This window comes from Ambystoma mexicanum, chromosome 1p (genome assembly GCF_040938575.1).
Source record: "Ambystoma mexicanum isolate Mex_15411 chromosome 1p, UKY_AmexF1_1, whole genome shotgun sequence".
In the NCBI taxonomy this organism is placed as follows: Eukaryota; Metazoa; Chordata; class Amphibia; order Caudata; family Ambystomatidae; genus Ambystoma; species Ambystoma mexicanum.
In genome coordinates, this window is record NC_090921.1 from 251236142 (window position 1) to 251258192 (window position 22051).

Below are 22051 nucleotides of genomic sequence, written 5' to 3' on the forward strand. Positions count from 1 at the left end.
AGTGTTTCCTTTCTGCATTACCAGCGGTGTGTGTTTGTTAGCTAGATAGCATTGCAGTGTTTCTTTTCTACATTACTAGTGGTCTTTGTTAGCTGGACAGCACTGCAGTGTTTCATTTCTGCAATTCCTGAGGTCTTTGTTAGCTACATAGCACTGCAGTGTTTCCTTTCTGAATTACCAGCGGTGTGTGTTTGTTAGCTATACAGCACTGCAGTGTTTCCTTTCTGCATTACCAGAAGTGTATGTTAGATAGCACTGCAGTGTTTCCTTTCTGCATTACCAGAGGTGTATGTTAGATAGGTATCAATGCAGTGTTTCCTTTCTGCATTACCAGTGGTGTATGTTAGATAGCACTGCAGTGTTTCCTTTCTGCATTACCAGAGGTGCATGTTAGATAGCACTGCAGTGTTTCCTTTCTGCATTACCAGAGGTGCATGTTAGATAGCACTGCAGTGTTTCCTTTCTGCATTACCAGAGGAGTATGCTAGATAGATGGCAGAGCAGTGTTCAGTTTCTGCATGAGTAAAGTCTACACACCTGTTTGGCTTAGAAGTGACCTCTGCGGCTCGTGGCCAGTGTGAATGCAGAAGGGACGGCGCTCTGTACCTGTCACCACAACCTCACACCCCTAGGTACGTCTCGCTCGAGCCACCGAGCCCGTGTTTTTTTTCTTTTGTGGGTAGACATTGGAGCTTTTCTACTCAATGGCCATAGCATGCTCGCGGCACAGATCCTGATACTTTGAACAGTTGCAACTCACTGGCAGGCCAAGCGATACAACCTATCCACATTAATTATGACAGCGCCCTTTAGCTAATGGGCCCGTTGCCTGAACATCAGGTTTTTATGTAATAGCAGGTATTTTATAGCGCTGCACTATTTATTCCACTTCTAAACGCAGGAATAATGGGGACGACCAGTATAATAATCTGGACACGTGTTTCTCATGCTTGTTTTAGTGCACTTAATGTTAAAGTACTAGGACGAGGAAGAGTCGGACTCAGGTTAACTGGGATTACCGATAAGTAATCTGGACTTTTAAGAGGAGTTCAAATTGATCCTGACAGCTCGAACGAGCCACATAGCCTGTTTATTTCAATGAACTAAATGTTGTGAAGCGACTGAGACCTCACTTGCCCCGCGTCAAGCCGCGGCCCTGTTCATATTAATATTGCCAGCTTGTCCCAGCAAGCAAGCCCACTTCAATCGTGTTCGGTCACTTGAACCTCCAAGCCAACTAGCGATGGAGACTCAAGCCACTGAGATGCTTCCTACCGATTGTGGCACATTTAGTACCTAGAGCCACCGAATCCGCTCCGTTTAATTTAACAAATGTCTTCTAATTTACTAGGCTTGCTCGTCTGGCGCTACTGACTCCAGACATTGGCCCAGTGTGCTCCCCTAGAAGCAGTCCCTGGAGCCACTTCGCCTACCCACACAGATCTCAAAAGGTTGCTCAGCTCCGAGCCATTGATTTCAATTGCTACAGCTCACAAGGGGCAACGAACAGCACACATCGAGCTTACAACAAGGGGAAAGGAGGGGTGGGGGGCTTAAGTGGGCTAGGGCTAGCCAGCGCTCAGCCACAGCAGGGTCCAGAAATTGGAGCTCTCTGAGGACTTCCAGCCCTGATCTTCATGTTTAAAACTCAATGAGAATTGATGCATGACACAATACTGCCCAGTAGATGGCATTATCACCCCTGTTTAGAATCCCATTATTAATTTCAGATAATTGGAGTTAAAGGGCCTCATTACGAGTTTGGTTGTAGCCAATGAGCTATTAGTTCCATGGCTGCCGCCAAACCAGGCTCATTTACCGGGTTCCTGCAATGGGGTCTTACCGGGTTACTCCGACATAGGAGGACCCGGTAATTCCTCCTTGCAGAAACCATTCCCCATTCTCATTTGAGGCCCCATAGGGCTCAATGGGAATGGGGATGGAGGTTACAACGGGCACATTATGATTGTCCCGTTGTTACCTCCCTCCTCCCCTCGCGGGACTCGGAAAAGACGCCTGGCTTTACCAGGCATCTGATCATGGTCCCGCAAAGGGAAGCTCGTAATCGGCGCTCCCGTCCCCCCTCATTCCGGAAGCACCAGCCTTATAATGAGGCCCAAAGTCTTTGGCCCTCATTCCGAGGTTGGTGCTAGTCATGGCGCTATTAGCGCTATGACTAGCACCAATACCGGTACCGCCACCAACTTGGTGGAATGGGGAGTTACCGGTCTATTCCGACCTTTGCCAGACCGGTAAGTCCCCATTTGAAAAGTCATTCCCCATTCCCATTTGAGCCCTCATAGGGCTCAATGGGAAGGCGCCAATAATGGTACCGCAAATTGCAGTACCGTTATTGACCCCGGAATCCCTTTGCGGGTCCCGTCGTTAAGGGAGGGACCCACTAAGGGACCTCGGAATAGGGCGCAAAGGGATTACTGGCACCGGTGTCATTACCGGTGCCCGGTATCCGTTTGGGCCCAGGTCGTAATGACCCCCTTTATTTTGTAATACCCTGAAGGAAATAAGGGGAACTATAATATAGGGAATAGATTGCTTGATTTTTGCCTGAATGTTGTCATTAGAAAGATTTAATATAAACGAATACCTAATCATGGATGTTCGTCAAAAGAACTTGAATATTTGATAGTCGGTGTTTGGACTCATGATTCAACACACCTTTTGACTTAGATTTTGCTTCCTTTTATGCGAGGTGCGGAAAGGATGACCACTCCTTCAGTGAATAGGCCAGGCCGTATGTCATTTCATGTTACTGGGATTACTACCACGCGCCGCTGCCATGTACACGGTATCCTGGCGTTCTAGCGATCTGCACGAGAAGGGCTGGGCTTGCTTAGAAGGAAAGAAGGAACGTGCAGGATAGCTCTGCGGTTGTGCGGATGCGTTCGGATCTGTTTCCTGGTGTTCTGTGTCGCAAGCATAGATGTATGTGCGTCCAGTGGGGTTGGTTGCGTGCCCGTGCTGCTGCCAGGATGCTCTGGCTGTCATTGAGGTATTGCGGTGTAGTATTCTCTTGTTTGACATCTGTCGGGATGGTTGTTCTACTGTGGTGCTCGTGCTGCTTAGTTGATATGCATATATAGTGTTCCAGCTTAGAGGACGGTGAATGTTACTGCAGGAAGTTTAGTAGGGTGTCCGGTAGGCAGCTAGGAACACTTATCCGATGTGGCCACGAGGACATCTTGGTAGGTTGCGTAGCTTTTTGGGATTCTGAGATGGCACCAGCTAATTCGTATGCCCCGCCCCCTGATCCAGTATCTTTACTTGTTAGAGCCCCGCCACAGCATTGCTTATCCCACTTAAAGCACCCCTCTATGGCTTACAAGAGCCACCGCGCTATGCCACACAGTTGGCAGCTCACTAAGCCATATCGATCAAGAGCTCGCACAGAGACTGGTCAGATTTTCACACTCGCGCTGTGCCATCCAGCAAGACTTTTGCCAGTCCCATGTAAACCCATGGGGGCAGGCTGCTCTAGGGGCACTGCACCCATTCACTTGGACCGTTTTAGGGCCCATTGGCAGTCTGCTCTAGCAACACTACGCCCTTTCATATGGACTGGCCTAGGACCCATGTGGCAGGCTTCTCTAGCGCTACTGTGACATTTCATATGGACCAGCATAGGACCAATAGGGCAGGCTTCTCTAGTGCTACTGTGACATTTCATATGGACCGGCCTAGGACCCATGGGACAGGCTTCTCTAGTGCTACTATGACATTTCACATGGACCAGCATAGGACCCATGGGGCAGGCTTCTCTAGCGGTAATGCACCCTTTCGTATGAAGGGGCCTAGGGCCCATGGGGCAGGCTTCTCTAGCGCTACTGTGACATTTCATATGGACCGGCCTAGGACCCATAGGACAGGCTTCTCTAGTGCTACTGTGACATTTCATATGGACCGGCCTTGGACCAATGGGGCAGGCTTCTCTAGCACTACTGTGACATTTCATATGGACCGGCATAGGACCCATAGGGCAGGCTTCTCTAGCGATACTATGACATTTCATATGGACCAGCATAGGACCCATGGGGCAGGTACTGCACCCTTTCGTATGAAGGGGCCTAGGGCCCATGGGGCAGGCTTCTCTAGCGCTACTGTGACGATTCATATGGACCGGCCTAGGATCCATGGGGCAGGCTTCTCTAGTGCTACTGTGACATTTCATATGGACCAGAATAGGACCCATGGGGCAGGCTTCTCTAGCGCTACTGTGACATTTCACATGGACCGGCCTAGGAGCCATGGGGCAGGCTTCTCTAGCGCTACTGTGACATGTCATATGGACCAGCATAGGACCCATGGGGCAGGCTTCTCTAGCGGTACTGCCCCATTTTGTATGAACCGGCATAGCGCCCATGGGGCAGGCTTCTCTAGCGCTTCTGTGACATTTCATTTGGACCGGCCTAGGACCCATGGGGCAGGCTTCTCTAGCGTTACTGTGCCCTTTCATATGGACCGGCCTAGGACCCATGGGGCAGGCTTCTCTAGCGCTACTGTGACATTTCATATGGACCGGCCTAGGACCCATGGGGCATGCTTCTATAGCGCTAACATGACATTTCATATGGACCGGCCTAGGACCCATGGGGCAGGCTTCTTTAGCGCTACTGTGACATTTCATATGTACCGGCCTAGGACCCATGGGGCAGGCTTCTCTAGCGCTTCTGTGACATTTCATATGGACCGGCCTAGGACCCATGGGGCAGGCTTCTCTAGCGCTACTAGGACATTTCATATGGACCGGCCTAGGACCCATGGGGAAGGCTTCTCTAGAGCTACTGTGACATTTCATTTGGTCCAGTCTAGGACCCCTGGCGCAGGCTTTTCTAGCGTTACTGAACCCTTTCCTATGAACCGGCCTAGGGCCCATGTGGCAGGCTTCTCTAGCACTTCTGTGACATTTCATATGGAACAGCATAGGACCCATTGGGCAGGCTTCACTGCGCCCTTTTACATGGACTGACAGAGGGCCCCATGGGGCAGGCTTCTCTAGCGCTACTGGGACATTTCAAATGGACCGGACTAGGACCCATGGGGAAGGCTTTTCTAGAGCTACTGTGACATTTCAGTTGGACCGGCCTAGGACCCATGGAGCAGGCTTCTCTAGCACTACTGTGCCCTTTCATATGGACCAGCATAGGACCCATGTGGCAGGCTTCTCTAGCGGTACTGAACCCTTTCATATGGACGAGCATAGGACCCATGGGGCAGGCTTCTCTAGCACTTCTGTGACATTTCATATGGAGCAGCATAGGACCCATGGGGCAGGCTTCTCTAGAGCTACTGTGACATTTCATAAGGACCGGCCTAGGACCCATGGGTCAGGCTTCTCTAGCACTACTGTAGCATTTCATATGGACTGGGCTAGGACCCATGGGGCTGGCTTCTCTAGCGCTACAGTGACATTTCATATGGACCGACCTAGGACCGATGGGGCAGGCTTCTCTAGCGCTACTATGCCCTTTCATATGGACTGGCAGAGGACCCATGCGAGCATTCTGCTCTTGTGGCACTGCATCCATTCACCTAGACCGGCAGAGGACCCCATGGGCAGGCTGCTCTAGGGGCACTGCACCCATTCAAATGGACCGGCAGAGGACACAATGGGCAGGCTTCTCTAGCGGCACGGCACCCTTTCATATGGACCGGCGTAGGACACATGAGGCAGGCTTCACTGCGCCATTTTATATGGATTGGCAGAGGACCCCCATGAGGCAGGCTGCTCTAGCGCTACTGTGACATTTCATATGGACCGGCCTAGGACCCATGGGGCAGGCTTCTCTAGCGCTACTGTGACATTTCATATGGACCTGAATAGGACCCATGGGGCAGGCTTCTCTAGCGCTACTATGCCCTTTCATATGGACTGGCAGAGGACCCATGCGAGCATTCTGCTCTTGTGGCACTGCATCCATTCACCTAGACCGGCAGAGGACCCCATGGGCAGGCTGCTCTAGGGGCACTGCACCCATTCAAATGGACCGGCAGAGGACACAATGGGCAGGCTTCTCTAGCGGCACGGCACCCTTTCATATGGACCGGCGTAGGACACATGAGGCAGGCTTCACTGCGCCATTTTATATGGATTGGCAGAGGACCCCCATGAGGCAGGCTGCTCTAGCGCTACTGTGACATTTCATATGGACCGGCCTAGGACCCATGGGGCAGGCTTCTCTAGCGCTACTGTGACATTTCATATGGACCTGAATAGGACCCATGGGGCAGGCTTCTCTAGCGCTACTGTGACATTTCATATGGACCGGCATAGGACCCATGGGGCAGGCTTCTCTAGCGCTACTGTGACATTTCATATGGACCAGCATAGGACCCATGGGGCAGGCTTCTCTAGCGGTACTGCACCCTTTCGTATGAACCGGCCTGGGCCCATGGGGCATACTTCTCTAGCGCTTCTGTGACATTTCATATGGACCGGCCTAGGACCCATGGGGCAGGCTTCTCTAGCGCTACTATGACATTTCATATGGACCGGCCTAGGACCCATGGGGCAGACTTCTCTAGCGCTACTGTGACATTTCATATGGACCAGCATAGGACCCATGGGGCAGGCTTCTCTAGCGGTACTGCACCCTTTCGTATGAACCAGCCGAAAGCCCATGGGGCAGGCTTCTCTAGCGCTTCTGTGACATTTCATATGGACCGGCCTAGGACCCATGGGGCAGGCTTCTCTAGCGGTACTGCACCCTTTCGTATGAAGGGGCTTAGGGCCCATGGGGCAGGCTTCTCTAGCGCTACTGTGACATTTCATATGGACTGGCCTAGGACCCATAAAACAGGCTTCTCTAGTGCTACTGTGACATTTCATATGGACCGTCCTTGGACCAATGGGGCAGGCTTCTCTAGTGCTACTGGGACATTTCATATGGACCGGCCTAGGACCCATGGGGAAGGCTTCTCTAGAGCTACTGTGACATTTCATTTGGTCCAGTCTAGGACCCCTGGCGCAGGCTTTTCTAGCGTTACTGAACCCTTTCGTATGAACCGGCCTAGTGCCCATGTGGCAGGCTTCTCTAGCACTTCTGTGACATTTCATATGGACCAGCATAGGACCCATTGGGCAGGCTTCTCTAGCGCTACTGTGACATTTCATATGGACCGGCCTAGGATCCATGGGCAGGCTGCTCTAGTGGCACTGCACCCTTTCATATGCACCAGAAGAGGAAGCATGGGGCAGGCTTCACTGTGCCCTTTTACATGGACTGGCAGAGGGCCCCATGGGGCAGGCTTCTCTAGCGCTACTGGGACATTTCAAATGGACCGGACTAGGACCCATGGGGATGGCTTTTCTAGAGCTACTGTGACATTTCACTTGGACCGGCCTAGGACCCATGGAGCAGGCTTCTCTAGCACTACTGTGCCCTTTCATATGGACCAGCATAGGACCCATGTGGCAGGCTTCTCTAGCGGTACTGAACCCTTTCATATGGACGAGCATAGGACCCATGGGGCAGGCTTCTCTAGCACTTCTGTGACATTTCATATGGAGCAGCATAGGACCCATGGGGCAGGCTTCTCTAGCGCTACTGTGACATTTCATAAGGACCGGCCTAGGACCCATGGGTCAGGCTTCTCTAGGGGCACTGCACCCATTCAAATGGACCGGCAGAGGACACAATGGGCAGGCTTCTCTAGCGGCACGGCACCCTTTCATATGGACCGGCGTAGGACACATGAGGCAGGCTTCACTGCGCCCTTTTATATGGATTGGCAGAGGACCCCATGAGGCAGGCTGCTCTAGCGCTACTGTGAAATTTCATATGGACTGGCCTAGGACCCATGGGGCAGGCTTCTCTAGCGCTACTGTGACATTTCATATGGACCTGAATAGGACCCATGGGGCAGGCTTCTCTAGCGCTACTGTGACATTTCATATGGACAGGGCATAGGACCCATGGGGCAGGCTTCTCTAGCGCTACTGTGACATTTCATATGGACCAGCATAGGACCCATGGGGCAGGCTTCTCTAGCGGTACTGCACCCTTTCGTATAAACCGGCCTGGGCCCATGGGGCATGCTTCTCTAGCGCTTCTGTGACATTTCATATGGACCGGCCTAGGACCCATGGGGCAGGCTTCTCTAGCGCTACTATGACATTTCATATGGACCGGCCTAGGACCCATGGGGCAGGCTTCTCTAGCGCTACTGTGACATTTCATATGGACCAGCATAGGACCCATGGGGCAGGCTTCTCTAGCGGTACTGCACCCTTTCGTATGAACCAGCCGAAAGCCCATGGGGCAGGCTTCTCTAGCGCTTCTGTGACATTTCATATGGACCGGCCTAGGACCCATGGGGCAGGCTTCTCTAGCGGTACTGCACCCTTTCGTATGAAGGGGTTTAGGGCCCATGGGGCAGGCTTCTCTAGCGCTACTGTGACATTTCATATCGACCGGCCTAGGACCCATAAGACAGGCTTCTCTAGTGCTACTGTGACATTTCATATGGACCGGCCTTGGACCAATGGGGCAGGATTCTCTAGCGCTACTGGGACATTTCATATGGACCGGCCTAGGACCCATGGGGAAGGCTTCTCTAGAGCTACTGTGACATTTCATTTGGTCCAGTCTAGGACCCCTGGTGCAGACTTTTATAGCGTTACTGAACCCTTTCGTATGAACCGGCCTTGGGCCCATGTGGCAGGCTTCTCTAGCACTTCTGTGACATGTCATATGGACCAGCATAGGACCCATTGTGCAGGCTTATCTAGCGCTACTGTGACATTTCATATGGACCGGCCTAGGATCCATGGGCAAGCTGCTCTAGTGGCACTGCACCCTTTAGTATGGACCAGCAGAGGAAGCATGGGGCAGGCTTCACTGCACCCTTTTACATGGACTGGCAGAGGGCCCCATGGGGAAGGCTTTTCTAGAGCTACTGTGACATTTCAGTTGGACCGGCCTAGGACCCATGGAGCAGGCTTCTCTAGCACTACTGTGCCCTTTCATATGGACCAGCATAGGACCCATGTGGCAGGCTTCTCTAGCGGTACTGAACCCTTTCATATGGACGAGCATAGGACCCATGGGGCAGGCTTCTCTAGCACTTCTGTGACATTTCATATGGAGCAGCATAGGACCCATGGGGCAGGCTTCTCTAGCGCTACTGTGACATTTCATAAGGACCGGCCTAGGACCCATGGGTCAGGCTTCTCTAGCACTACTGTGACATTTCATATGGAATGGCCTAGGACCCATGGGGCTGGCTTCTCTAGCGCTACTGTGACATTTCATATGGACCGGCCTAGGACCGATGGGGCAGGCTTCTCTAGCGCTACTATGCCCTTTCATATGGACTGGCAGAGGACCCATGCGAGCATTCTGCTCTTGTGGCACTGCATCCATTCACCTAGACCGGCAGAGGACCCCATGGGCAGGCTGCTCTAGGGGCACTGCACCCATTCAAATGGACCGGCAGAGGACACAATGGGCAGGCTTCTCTAGCGGCACAGCACCCTTTCATATGGACCGGCATAGGACACATGAGGCAGGCTTCACTGCGCCCTTTTATATGGATTGGCAGGCTGCTCTAGCGCTACTGTGACATTTCATATGGACCGGCCTAGGACCCATGGGGCAGGCTTCTCTAGCGCTACTGTGACATTTCATATGGACCTGAATAGGACCCATGGGGCAGGCTTCTCCAGCGCTACTGTGACATTTCATATGGACCGGCATAGGACCCATGGGGCAGGCTTCTCTAGCGCTACTGTGACATTTCATATGGACCAGCATAGGACCCATGGGGCAGGCTTCTCTAGCGGTACTGCACCCTTTCGTATGAACCGGCCTGGGCCCATGGGGCATGCTTCTCTAGTGCTTCTGTGACATTTCATATGGACCGGCCTAGGACCCATGGGGCAGGCTTCTCTAGCGCTACTATGACATTTCATATGGACCGGCCTAGGGCCCATGGGGCAGGCTTCTCTAGCGCTACTGTGACATTTCATATGGACCAGCATAGGACCCATGGGGCAGGCTTCTCTGGCGGTACTGCATCCTTTCGTATGAACCAGCGGAAAGCCCATGGGGCAGGCTTCTCTAGCGCTTCTGTGACATTTCATATGGACCGGCCTAGGACCCATGGGGCAGGTTTCTCTAGTGGTACTGCACCCTTTCGTATGAAGGGGCCTAGGGCCCATGGGGCAGGCTTCTCTATTGCTACTGTGACATTTCATATGGACCGGCCTAGGACCCATAGGACAGGCTTCTCTAGTGCTACTGTGACATTTCATATGGACCGGCCTTGGACCAATGGGGCAGGCTTCTCTAGCGCTACTGTGACATTTCATATGGACCGGCCTAGGACCCATAGGGCAGGCTTCTCTAGCGCTACTATGACATTTCATATGGACCAGCATAGGACCCATGGGGCAGGTACTGCATCCTTTCGTATGAAGGGGCCTAGGGCCCATAGGGCAGGCTTCTCTAGCGCTACTGTGACAATTCATATGGACCAGCCTAGGACCCATGGGGCAGGCTTCTCTAGTGCTACTGTGACATTTCATATGGACCAGAATAGGACCCATGGGGCAGGCTTCTCTAGCGCTACAGTGACATTTCACATGGACCGGCCTAGGACCCATGGGGCAGGCTTCTCTAGCGCTACTGTGACATGTCATATGGACCAGCATAGGACCCATGGGGTAGGCTTCTCTAGCGGTACTGCCCCCTTTCGTATGAACCGGCATAGCGCCCATGGGGCAGGCTTCTCTAGCGCTTCTGTGACATTTCATTTGGACCGGCCTAGGACCCATGGGGCAGGCTTCTCTAGCGTTACTGTGCCCTTTCATATGGACCAGCATAGGACCCATGTGGCAGGCTTCTCTAGCGGTACTGAACCCTTTCATATGAACCGGCCTAGGGCTCATGGGGCAGGCTTCTCTAGCACTTCTGTGACATTTCATATGGACCAGCATAGGACCCATGGGGCAGGCTTCTCTAGCGCTACTGTGACATTTCATAAGGACCGGCCTAGGACCCATGGGTCAGGCTTCTCTAGCGCTACTGTGACATTTCATATGGACTGGCCTAGGACCAAAGGGGCTGGCTTCTCTAGCGCTACTGTGACATTTCATATGGACTGGCCTAGGACCGATGGGACAGGCTTCTCTAGCGCTACTATGCCCTTTCATATGGACTGGCAGAGGACCCATGCAAGCATTCTTCTCTTGTGGCACTGCATCCATTCACCTAGACCGGCAGAGGACCCCATGGGCAGGCTGCTCTAGGGGCACTGCACCCATTCAAATGGACCGGCAGAGGACACAATGGGCAGGCTTCTCTAGCGGCACAGCACCCTTTCATATGGACCGGCGTAGGACACATGAGGAAGGCTTCACTGCGCCCTTTTATATGGACTGGCAGAGGACCCCATGAGGCAGGCTGCTCTAGCGCTACTGTGACATTTCATATGGATTGGCCTAGGACCCATGGGGCAGGCTTCTCTAGCGCTACTGTGACATTTCATATGGACCTGAATAGGACCCATGGGGCAGGCTTCTCTAGCGCTACTGTGACATTTCATATGGACCTGAATAGGACCCATGGGGCAGGCTTCTCTAGCGCTACTGTGACATTTCATATGGACCGACATAGGACCCATGGGGCAGGCTTCTCTAGCGCTACTGTGACTTTTCATATGGACCAGCATAGGACCCATGGGGCAGGCTTCTCTAGCGGTACTGCACCCTTTCGTATGAACCGGCCTGGGCCCATGGGGCATGCTTCCCTAGCGCTTCTGTGACATTTCATATGGACCGGCCTAGGACCCATGGGGCAGGCTTCTCTAGCGCTACTATGACATTTCATATGGACCGGCCTAGGACCCATGGGGCAGGCTTCTCTAGCGCTACTGTGACATTTCATATGGACCACCATAGGACCCATGGGGCAGGCTTCTCTAGCGGTACTGCACCCTTTTGTATGAACCAGCCGAAAGCCCATGGGGCAGGCTTCTCTAGCGCTTCTGTGACATTTCATATGGACCGGCCTAGGACTCATGGGGCAGGCTTCTCTAGCGCTACTGGGACATTTCATATGGACCGGCCTAGGACCCATGGGAAGGCTTCTCTAGAGCTACTGTGACATTTCATTTGGTCCAGTCTAGGACCCCTGGCGCAGGCTTCTCTAGCGTTACTGAACCCTTTCGTATGAACCGGCCTAGGGCCCATGTGGCAGGCTTCTCTAGCACTTCTGTGACATTTCATATGGACCAGTATAGGACCCATTGGGCAGGCTTCTCTAGCGCTACTGTGACATTTCATATGGACCGGCCTAGGACCCATGGGCAGGCTGCTCTAGTGGCACTGCACCCTTTCATATGGACCAGCAGAGGATGCATGGGGCAGGCTTCACTGCGCCCTTTTACATGGACTGGCAGAGGGCCCCATGGGGCAGGCTTCTCTAGCGCTACTGGGACATTTCAAACGGACCGGACTAGGACACATGGGGAAGGCTTTTCTAGAGCTACTGTGACATTTCAGTTGGACCGGCCTAGGACCCATGGAGCAGGCTTCTCTAGCACTACTGTGCCCTTTCATATGGACCAGCATAGGACCCATGTGGCAGGCTTCTCTAGCGGTACTGAACCCTTTCATATGGACAAGCATAGGACCCATGGGGCAGGCTTCTCTAGCACTTCTGTGACATTTCATATGGAGCAGCATAGGACCCATGGGGCAGGCTTCTCTAGCGCTACTGTGACATTTCATAAGGACCGTCCTAGGACCCATGGGTCAGGCTTCTCTAGCACTACTGTGACATTTCATATGGACTGGCCTAGGACCCATGGGGCTGGCTTCTCTAGCGCTACTGTGACATTTTATATGGACCGGCCTAGGACCGATGGGGCAGGCTTCTCTAGCGCTACTATGCCCTTTCATATGGACTGGCAGAGGACCCATGCGAGCATTCTGCTCTTGTGGCACTGCATCCATTCACCTAGACCAGCAGAGGACCCCATGGGCAGGCTGCTCTAGGGGCACTTCACCCATTCAAATGGACCGGCAGAGGACACAATGGGCAGGCTTCTCTAGCGGCACAGCACCCTTTCATATGGACCGGCGTAGGACACATGAGGCAGGCTTCACTGCGCCCTTTTATATGGATTGGCAGAGGACCCCATGAGGCAGGCTGCTCTAGCGCTACTGTGACATTTCATATGGACCGGCCTAGGACCCATGGGGCAGGCTTCTCTAGCGCTACTGTGACATTTCAAATGGACCTGAATAGGACCCATGGGGCAGGCTTCTCTAGCGCTACTGTGACATTTCATATGGACTGGCATAGGACCCATGGGGCAGGCTTCTCTAGCGCTACTGTGACATTTCATATGGACCAGCATAGGACCCATGGGGCAGGCTTCTCTAGCGGTACTGCACCCTTTCGTATGAACCGGCCTGGGCCCATGGGGCATGATTCTCTAGCGCTTCTGTGACATTTCATATGGACCGGCCTAGGACCCATGGGGCAGGCTTCTCTAGCGCTACTATGACATTTCATATGGACCGGCCTAGGACCCATGGGGCAGGCTTCTCTAGCGGTACTGCACCCTTTCGTATGAACCAGCCGAAAGCCCATGGGGCAGGCTTCTCTAGCGCTTCTGTGACATTTCATATGGACCAGCCTAGTACCCATGGGGCAGGCTTCTCTAGCGCTACTGGGACATTTCATATGGACCGGCCTAGGACCCATGGGGAATTCTTCTCTAGAGCTACTGTGACATTTCATTTGGTCCAGTCTAGGACCCCTGGGGCAGGCTTCTCTAGCGCTACTGAACCCTTTCATATGAACCGGCCTAGGGCCCATGTGGCAGACTTCTCTAGCACTTCTGTGACATTTCATATGGACCAGCATAGGACCCATTGGGCAGGCTTGTCTAGCGCTACTGTGACATTTCATATGGACCGGCCTAGGACCCATGGGCAGGCTGATCTAGTGGCACTGCACCCTTTCATATGGACCAGCAGAGGAAGCATGGGGCAGGCTTCACTGTGCCCTTTTACATGGACTGGCAGAGTGCCCCATGGGGCAGGCTTCTCTAGCGCTACAGGGACATTTCAAATGGACCGGACTAGGACCCATGGGGAAGGCTTTTCTAGAGCTACTGTGACATTTCAGTTGGACCGGCCTAGGACCCATGGGGCAGGCTTCTCTAGCACTACTGTGCCCTTTCATATGGACCAGCATAGGACCCATGGGGCAGGCTTCTCTAGCACTTCTGTGACATTTCATATGGACGAGCATAGGACCCATGGGGCAGGCTTCTCTAGCGCTACTGTGACATTTCATATGGACCGGCATAGGACCCATGGGGCTGGTTTCTCTAGCGCTACTGTGACATTTCATATGGACCGGCCTAGGACCCATGGGGCAGGCTTCTCTACAGCTGCTATGCCCTTTCATATGGACTGGCAGAGGACCCATGTGAGCATTCTGCTCTTGTGGCACTGCATCCATTCAGCTAGACAGGCAGAGGACCCCATGGGCAGGCAGCTCTAGGGGCAATGCACCATTCACATGGACCGGTAGAGGACACAATGGGCAGGCTGCTCTAGCAGCATGGCACCCTTTCATATGGACCGGCATACGACAAATGGGGCAGACGGTGTGCAGTCAAAATATTGAGAAAAAAAATGTCGAAAGACAAAAAAATCGAAAACATTAAAAAAAAAAGTTGAATATTTCTTTTTTTATGTATTTCTTTTTTTGGCTCTCGCGTGTAAAAAAAAAATAAAAGTGGAAATAAAAGTGGGGTTGGGGGGGAAGGGGACCCCTCCATTTCGAATAAAAAACGTAATAAAAAAAAATGTGACTTTTTTTTTCTCGATATTTTGATTTTCGACCTTTTTGTTTTTGATTTTTTTTACTATAAACCGGGGCAGGCTTCACTGCCCCCTTTTATATGGACTGGCAGAGGACCCATGGGGCAGGCTTCTCTAGTGCTACTGTGACATTTCATATGGACCAGCATAGGACCCATGGGGCAGGCTTCTCTAGCGGTAATGCACCCTTTCGTATGAACCAGCCTAGGGCCCATGGGGCAGGCTTCTCTAGCGCTTCTGTGACATTTCATATGGACCGGCCTAGGACCCATGAGGCAGGCTTCTCTAGCGCTACTATGGCATTTCATATGGACCGGCCTAGGACCCATGGGGCAGGCTTCTCTAGCGCTACTGTGACCTTTCATATGGACCAGCATAGGACCCATGGGGCAGGCTTCTCTAGCGGTACTGAACCCTTTCGTATGAACCAGCCTAGGGCGCATGGGGCAGGCTTCTGTAGCGTTTCTGTGACATTTCATATGGACCGGCCTAGGAACCATGGGGCAGGCTTCTCTAGCGCTACTGGTACATTTCATATGGACCGGCCTAGGACCCACGTTCATACGAAAGGCTTCTCTAGCGGTAATTCACCCTTTCGTATGAACCAGCCTAGGGCCCATGGGGCAGGCTTCTCTAGCGCTTCTGTGACATTTCATATGGACCGGCCTAGGACCCATGGGGCAGGCTTCTCTAGCGCTACTGTGACATTTCATATGGACCGGCCTAGGACCCATGGGGCAGGCTTCTCTACAGCTGCTATGCCCTTTCATATGGACTGGCAGAGGACCCATGTGAGCATTCTGCTCTTGTGGCACTGCATCCATTCAGCTAGACAGGCAGAGGACCCCATGGGCAGGCAGCTCTAGGGGCAATGCACCATTCACATGGACCGGCAGAGGACACAATGGGCAGGCTGCTCTAGCAGCATGGCACCCTTTCATATGGACCGGCATACGACAAATGGGGCAGACGGTGTGCAGTCAAAATAATGAGAAAAAAAATGTCGAAAGACAAAAAAATCGAAAACATTAAAAAAAAAAGTTGAATATTTCTTTTTTTATGTATTTCTTTTTTTGGCTCTCGCATGTAAAAAATAAATAAAAGTGGTGTTGGGGGGGGAAGGGGACCCCTCCATTTCGAATAAAAAACGTAATAAAAAAAAATGTGACTTTATTTTTTCTCGATATTTTGATTTTCAACCTTTTTGTTTTTGATTTTTTTACTATAAACCGGGGCAGGCTTCACTGCCCCCTTTTATATGGACTGGCAGAGGACCCATGGGGCAGGCTTCTCTAGTGCTACTGTGACATTTCATATGGACCAGCATAGGACCCATGGGGCTGGCTTCTCTAGCGCTTCCGTGACATTTCATATGGACCGGCCTAGGACCCATGAGGCAGGCTTCTCTAGCGCTACTATGGCATTTCATATGGACCGGCCTAGGACCCATGGGGCAGGCTTCTCTAGCGCTACTGTGACATTTCATATGGACCAGCATAGGACCCATGGGGCAGGCTTCTCTAGCGGTACTGAACCCTTTTGTATGAACCAGCCTAGGGCGCATGGGGCAGGCTTCTCTAGCGTTTCTGTGACATTTCATATGGACCGGCCTAAGACCCATGGGGCAGGCTTCTCTAGCACTACTGTGACATTTTATATGGACCAGCATAGGACCCATGTGGCTTCTCTAGCGCTACTGTGACATTTCATATGGACCGGCCTAGGACCCATGGGGCTGGTTTCTCTAGCGCTACTGTGACATTTCATATGGACCGGCCTAGGGCCCATGGGACAGGCTTCTCTAGCGCTACTATGCCCTTTCATATGGACTGGCAGAGGACCCATGTGAGCATTCTGCTCTTATGTCACTGCATCCATTCACCTAGACTGGCAGAGGGCACAATGGGCAGGCTGCTCTAGCGGCACAGCACCCTTTCATATGGACCGGCATAGGACCCATGGGGCAGGCTTCACTGCGCCCTTTTATATGGACTGGCAGAGGGCCCCATGAGGCAGGCTGCTCTAGCCCTTCTGTGACATTTCATATGGACCGGCAGGGGAACCAAGGGGCAGGCTTCTCTAGTGGCACTGCACACATTCAAATGGACTGGCAGACGAACCATGGGCAGGCTGCTCTAGCAGAACTATGCCCTTTTATATGGCCCGGAAGAGGATCCATGCTCTAGGGTCAGTGTGCCCTTTCACATGGACCGCAAGAAGCAGCCTGCGCAAGCCCTGAGCTCGCCCTGCACAAAAAGAACTTAAAAGCCTCTGGGTGCATTACAGTAATGCTGTATGGACACACCTAGGAGTACAAGCAATGTCAACGCTGGGCTGGACAGGGGTTCTATCTTCCATACAGTTAAAAGGGAAGTGGGGGGGCGGCAGGGAAGGGGAGTCACCTATTCCATCCAGCGGTTTTACTTCCACCTAACAGCAAAATGGTCCCCATAGGAGATGAGCAATATTGGGACCTCAATCACTGTCCAAAACAATGTTTACTACAATGCAGGCAAAGCCTGTGTAACTACCAAACAAACCTCAACACATACTCACAGCAAAGTGCACCACAGCAGTGATGGAAGGTCTCTAAAGAATCATGGCAAGTAGTGGAGAGGGAGTTGAGGAGTCATGTGTAGTCGGGTAGGCTTTGTGTTAGGGAGAATTCTCAGAAATGTGCTAATTCCCTTCTACCTTAGAGACCCCCAGCTCTTTTGCTGGATTTAAGGACTTTCAATTTTTATCCTGTAGAGAGTGAGACCTTTTTCAGACTCTCTCGTGTATTTTCTTTGATTTAAACACTGTGTTTCTTTTGGTTTTGGAGTCTGACAAACTCCATAGGCATCATCTGTTTACATTGTGACACACAGCACCCTCAGTGCTGTGGCACAGGGAAGTCTTTCAGATTTCCCAAAGGTTCAAATACCTTCTCTTGGTTAAACTACTGTTTCCAAGAGCAGTAAAGTGAAATTGACTTTACTTACCTTTTCTAACTTTGTAGACCCAGCACACACTATCTTCCATAGAGGACTGGAGGGGTTACTTAGTATCCAAGACCAGCGCGTTGCCCCTGTGCTATCCTCCGTTCATACAACTCAACCACTTTGCACAACACCCCTGCCATAAGAATGCAGCTACTTTTCATGACAAAATATTTGAACTGTAGCTACACACATAACTCTTATACACACCCTCCTGCTTAGCTCCTAGTATACCTCCTTATATCCATCTACATGCCATTCAGGCATGGGCGACTAACATGGCCTTGGCCACCCTCTCATAACTTTAATGGCAGAAATGCACACACGCATAATAGCACCTTCCAATTTTCGCACACTTTCGTCCCTCCGAGGACATCCAACCACCAGCAAATTGGGCCCATAATTATGGTGGAAGACGTCATTCAAATGAAGAGAATGAATGAATGAATTAATGAATGGTATGGTTCCACTCTGATATCCATTTTTTAGTGCCTATTTTAAATTTCATAAAATCTCAGATCATCATAAAATATCATACACTTAAAATGTTCCCCATCGCCTTTGCACCAAGCAAAGCGAAAGGGCAGAGTTTGGGGATAGAAGAAAACGTAATTCATAAAATATGTGACTGCATTGCAATGTTTAAGCTGTGGGGGGCACTTAGCATGGAGTGACTCTAGTCTACGTTACAGTAAAAAAAAAGGGTGCAGGAAAGGAATGGGTCAATGACGGAGGAAAGAGCAGGGCAGGACACGAAAAGAAAATGGTAGAGAGAGGGGATGCCATATGACCAGAGACCTCATGCTTCAGCCCAGGACTTTGCCTTTAGTTTTGCCCATTGTGCTCTAGTGAAGTGAACAAGACTGCAACTCCCAAAATGCAATTGATAGAGAAATGAAAGCCGAGTCCTCGGACATGTATAGGTTTAGGGAAAGAGGGACCGATGAAGGGAGGAAACGGGGGAAGAGGGAGTGACTGAGAAGTGGAGGATAGGAAGAGAGAGGGGAAATGAAACCGAGTGATGAGAGTCCGGAAGTGAGAACAGGGGAGAGGTGAGAAGAGCAGAGACGGAGAGAGAATAGAAAGGAACAAATCAGTTTAGAGACGTTGATGGAGAGAAAGGTGGAGAGAGGAGGGGCGGGATAAGTGGAGGAGAGAAGGTAGAAGAAAGGGAGAGGAAGAGAAGAACGAGAGGGGAGTGGAGAGAACAGAATAGTAAATTATCCAGAAAAAATGGATAAGGCGAGAGAGAGAATGCGCTCGAGAGAGGAGAGAGTGAGTGAGAGAGAGAGGAGAGAGAGTCAAGTGAGAGAGAGAGTGGGAGAGAGTGAACGCGAGAGAGAGGAGAGAGGGAGTGGGGAGGAGAAGATGAAGGAAGGGGCAGAGCAGGCTCAAGAAGGGAAAGCAAGACCGAAAAAGAAGATTAAGAGAGAAGCAGAGGATTGAGAGCGACGAGCAAAACCATAAAGAAGAAAAGGGGAACAAGAGAAGAGAGTGAAGTGGAGACTGAGTCTATGTGAGTGAGACAGAGAGAGCAGAGGGCAGTGAGGAAGGGGGGGGCGCAGAGGAGATCACGATTGAGACCGGAGAGACTACATGGCGGCAAGGAGACATGAAGCAGAGAGGGAGAGGAAGAGAAGGGAGGGGAGAACATAGCACTAAATGGGAGAACACAACTGTGGAGAAGAGATGCAGGATTAAGGAGGAGACAGCTGGCGGCAAATGAGGGAATCCGTGTTAGGAAGGGCAGAGGTGAGGAGATGAAGCAGGCAAGAGGGGAGGAAATGGCAACACAAAGTGAGAAGTGAGTGGTAGGAGGAGGGAGTCGAGTGGGGAGAGAAATGAGAGAAGAGGCCGTGGAGGTGGATGGGGCATGTGTGTGTGTGTGCGCGAGAGAGAGAGCAGGGAGGGGGGAGGGGAGTAAGAGGGAGGGTGGAGGAAAGGCTGGGGGAGGGACAGAGGAGGGGAGAACAAGGCAGGAAATGAGAGATGAAAAAGTAGGCTGGTGGGGGGGAGGGAGAGCAGGGCTGCAATTATGAAGACAAGGTGGAGATGGGAAGGTGAATGAAGGAAGAGCTAGAAAAAGAGAACAGGGGAGAGAGGGGGAGAGAAGGGGCAGGGGAAAGACTCGAGACACGCAGAAGGAGTGGTGAATGCAAGAGAGGGCGAGAGGGGAAAGACTGTAGTGGAGAGTGGGTGCAGATAAGAAGAAAGTACGGCAAGAGAAGGTTCGAGGGAGTGAGAAAGAGGGGGATGGAAGTGTGGAGGAGAGCGGAAAATAAACAGAACAGGATATTGGAGATACAAGTCATAAACGGAGCAATGGAGTGAAAGGGGAGAGAGGGGACAGAAGCGAGATGTTTGCAGGGGGAGGGACGAATGGGTTGATGAGGGAGAGTGGAGTGAGAGTGGAGCTGGGGAGGGAAGGCGGATAGTTGAGCAGGGAGAGCAAAGCAGGAAATATGAGGCGGGGGTGCAGGACAGCAGACGAGAGAAGAAGCAGAGGGGGTAGGAGGGCACGCAAGCGTGTGAGAGAGTGAGGGGAAGCAGCGAGGGGTGACGCGTGTGGTGGGAAGGGAAGGCGAGGGTGTGGAGAGCCACGCAGGACATGAGAAGTAAAAGTCCGCGGATAGGATGGAAGGGGGCACTCGGGGACAGTGACGGGAGAAACCTTCGGGGTTGGGGAGAAAGGACGAGTGCAAACATGGGCGGCTGAGCAGGAAGGGAACGAGACAGGGTAATATCACAGGCAACTGAGGGAGTGGAGGAGACAGGAGGCAGGGGTACGCGAAATGGAGGATGGGGAGAGAAAGAGAGGGAAGGGGGAGAAGCGCGTTGCAAAATGAAAGAACAAAACGTAGAGAGGGCAAGTGAGTTGTGAAGGAGGAGAGATGCTCTGGTAGAGAGAGAAAGGGGGGAGAGAAAGAGCTGGAGACAGGAAAGGAGAGAGAAGAAACAGCAATTACGAGAAATGGAACTGAAAGAGCCGCGAGAGCATAGAACAGAGGAGCAAAAGGATAAGTAAATAGAGAAAGGGTTGGTAGAGGAGACGAAGGAGGGCATGAGTGAAGAACTAGAAACATGTTTATATACAGGAGCAAAAGAGGGGGGGATTAGGAGGTATTGAGGACGAAACGAGAATAAAGTGAGTAATATATAAAGAGAGGAAAAGAGAAAGCCATGGAGCTGGAGGGCAAAAAGTGAAAAAGAGAAGGGACTTGCAAGGGAAGAGAATAAACGGTCCTGGCAAATGAAGAAAGCGATGGGTGAGGGATGAGAAAGTCAGGGAGTGATCAGGAGAGAAAGGAGAACAGGTGTAGAGGAGAGCACTCTTAGGAGGCGATAGAGGAGGAGTGTGGAAGAGGAGAGATGACAGCAAGGAGAAGAATGGGACACAAGAAGAAAGAAAATGTATGGAGTAAGTAAAGAGATTATACAGGTGGATGGAGAGGGGGGCAGTAGACTTATTAGAGGGAAATAAGGGCTCAGTGAGAGTGAAGGAGAGTGAGAGCAGTGAGAATAACGTGAAGAAGGCACAGGGGAAAGGATAGGAGATAAGGGAAAAGAGGAGATAAGAGACCAAGGGAAAGGGTAAAAGGAGGCAGATACAGGAAAGGATCTAGGGCAGAGGTCTGCAACCTCCGGCTCTCCAGATGTTCTGCGGTCCATGCCTTTCATGATCCCTTCCCATTGACTATGCTAGGAAGGGCTGATGGGAGTTGTAGTTCAAAACATCCAGGGAAACAAAAGCTGCAGACCCAGTGAGAGGGGTGGAAAGGCATGAGAAATGATTGCAACAACGGGAAGAGGTCATGGGTCAGAGGGGAAAGGATAGGTGAGCGGGGAAGAGATAACATATGGGAATTAGAACAGGGATACATGAAGAAAATAATGGAAAGCGAAGGGTGTCGGGGGGATTATAGTGAGAGGGCACAGAGGTGATATATGGAAGACGATAGAGGAGATCATACGTAGAGAGTCGGTGAGAGGAAAAGGGTTGGGGTAGATATATGCTAGGATGGAAATAGAGGAGAGAGACATGGGTACTAAGGTAGGAGGGGGTGATAGGTAAGAGAGAAAAGGAGTAAAAGATGGAAGGTAATGGGGGAGTGACAAAGATAAGGTAAGAGAATAGTGGAAGGGCAAAGAGTTGAGTGCGCAAGGAGGAGCAAGTTAGAGGGCGAAGAAAGCTTATGGAGAGAGAGGAGGG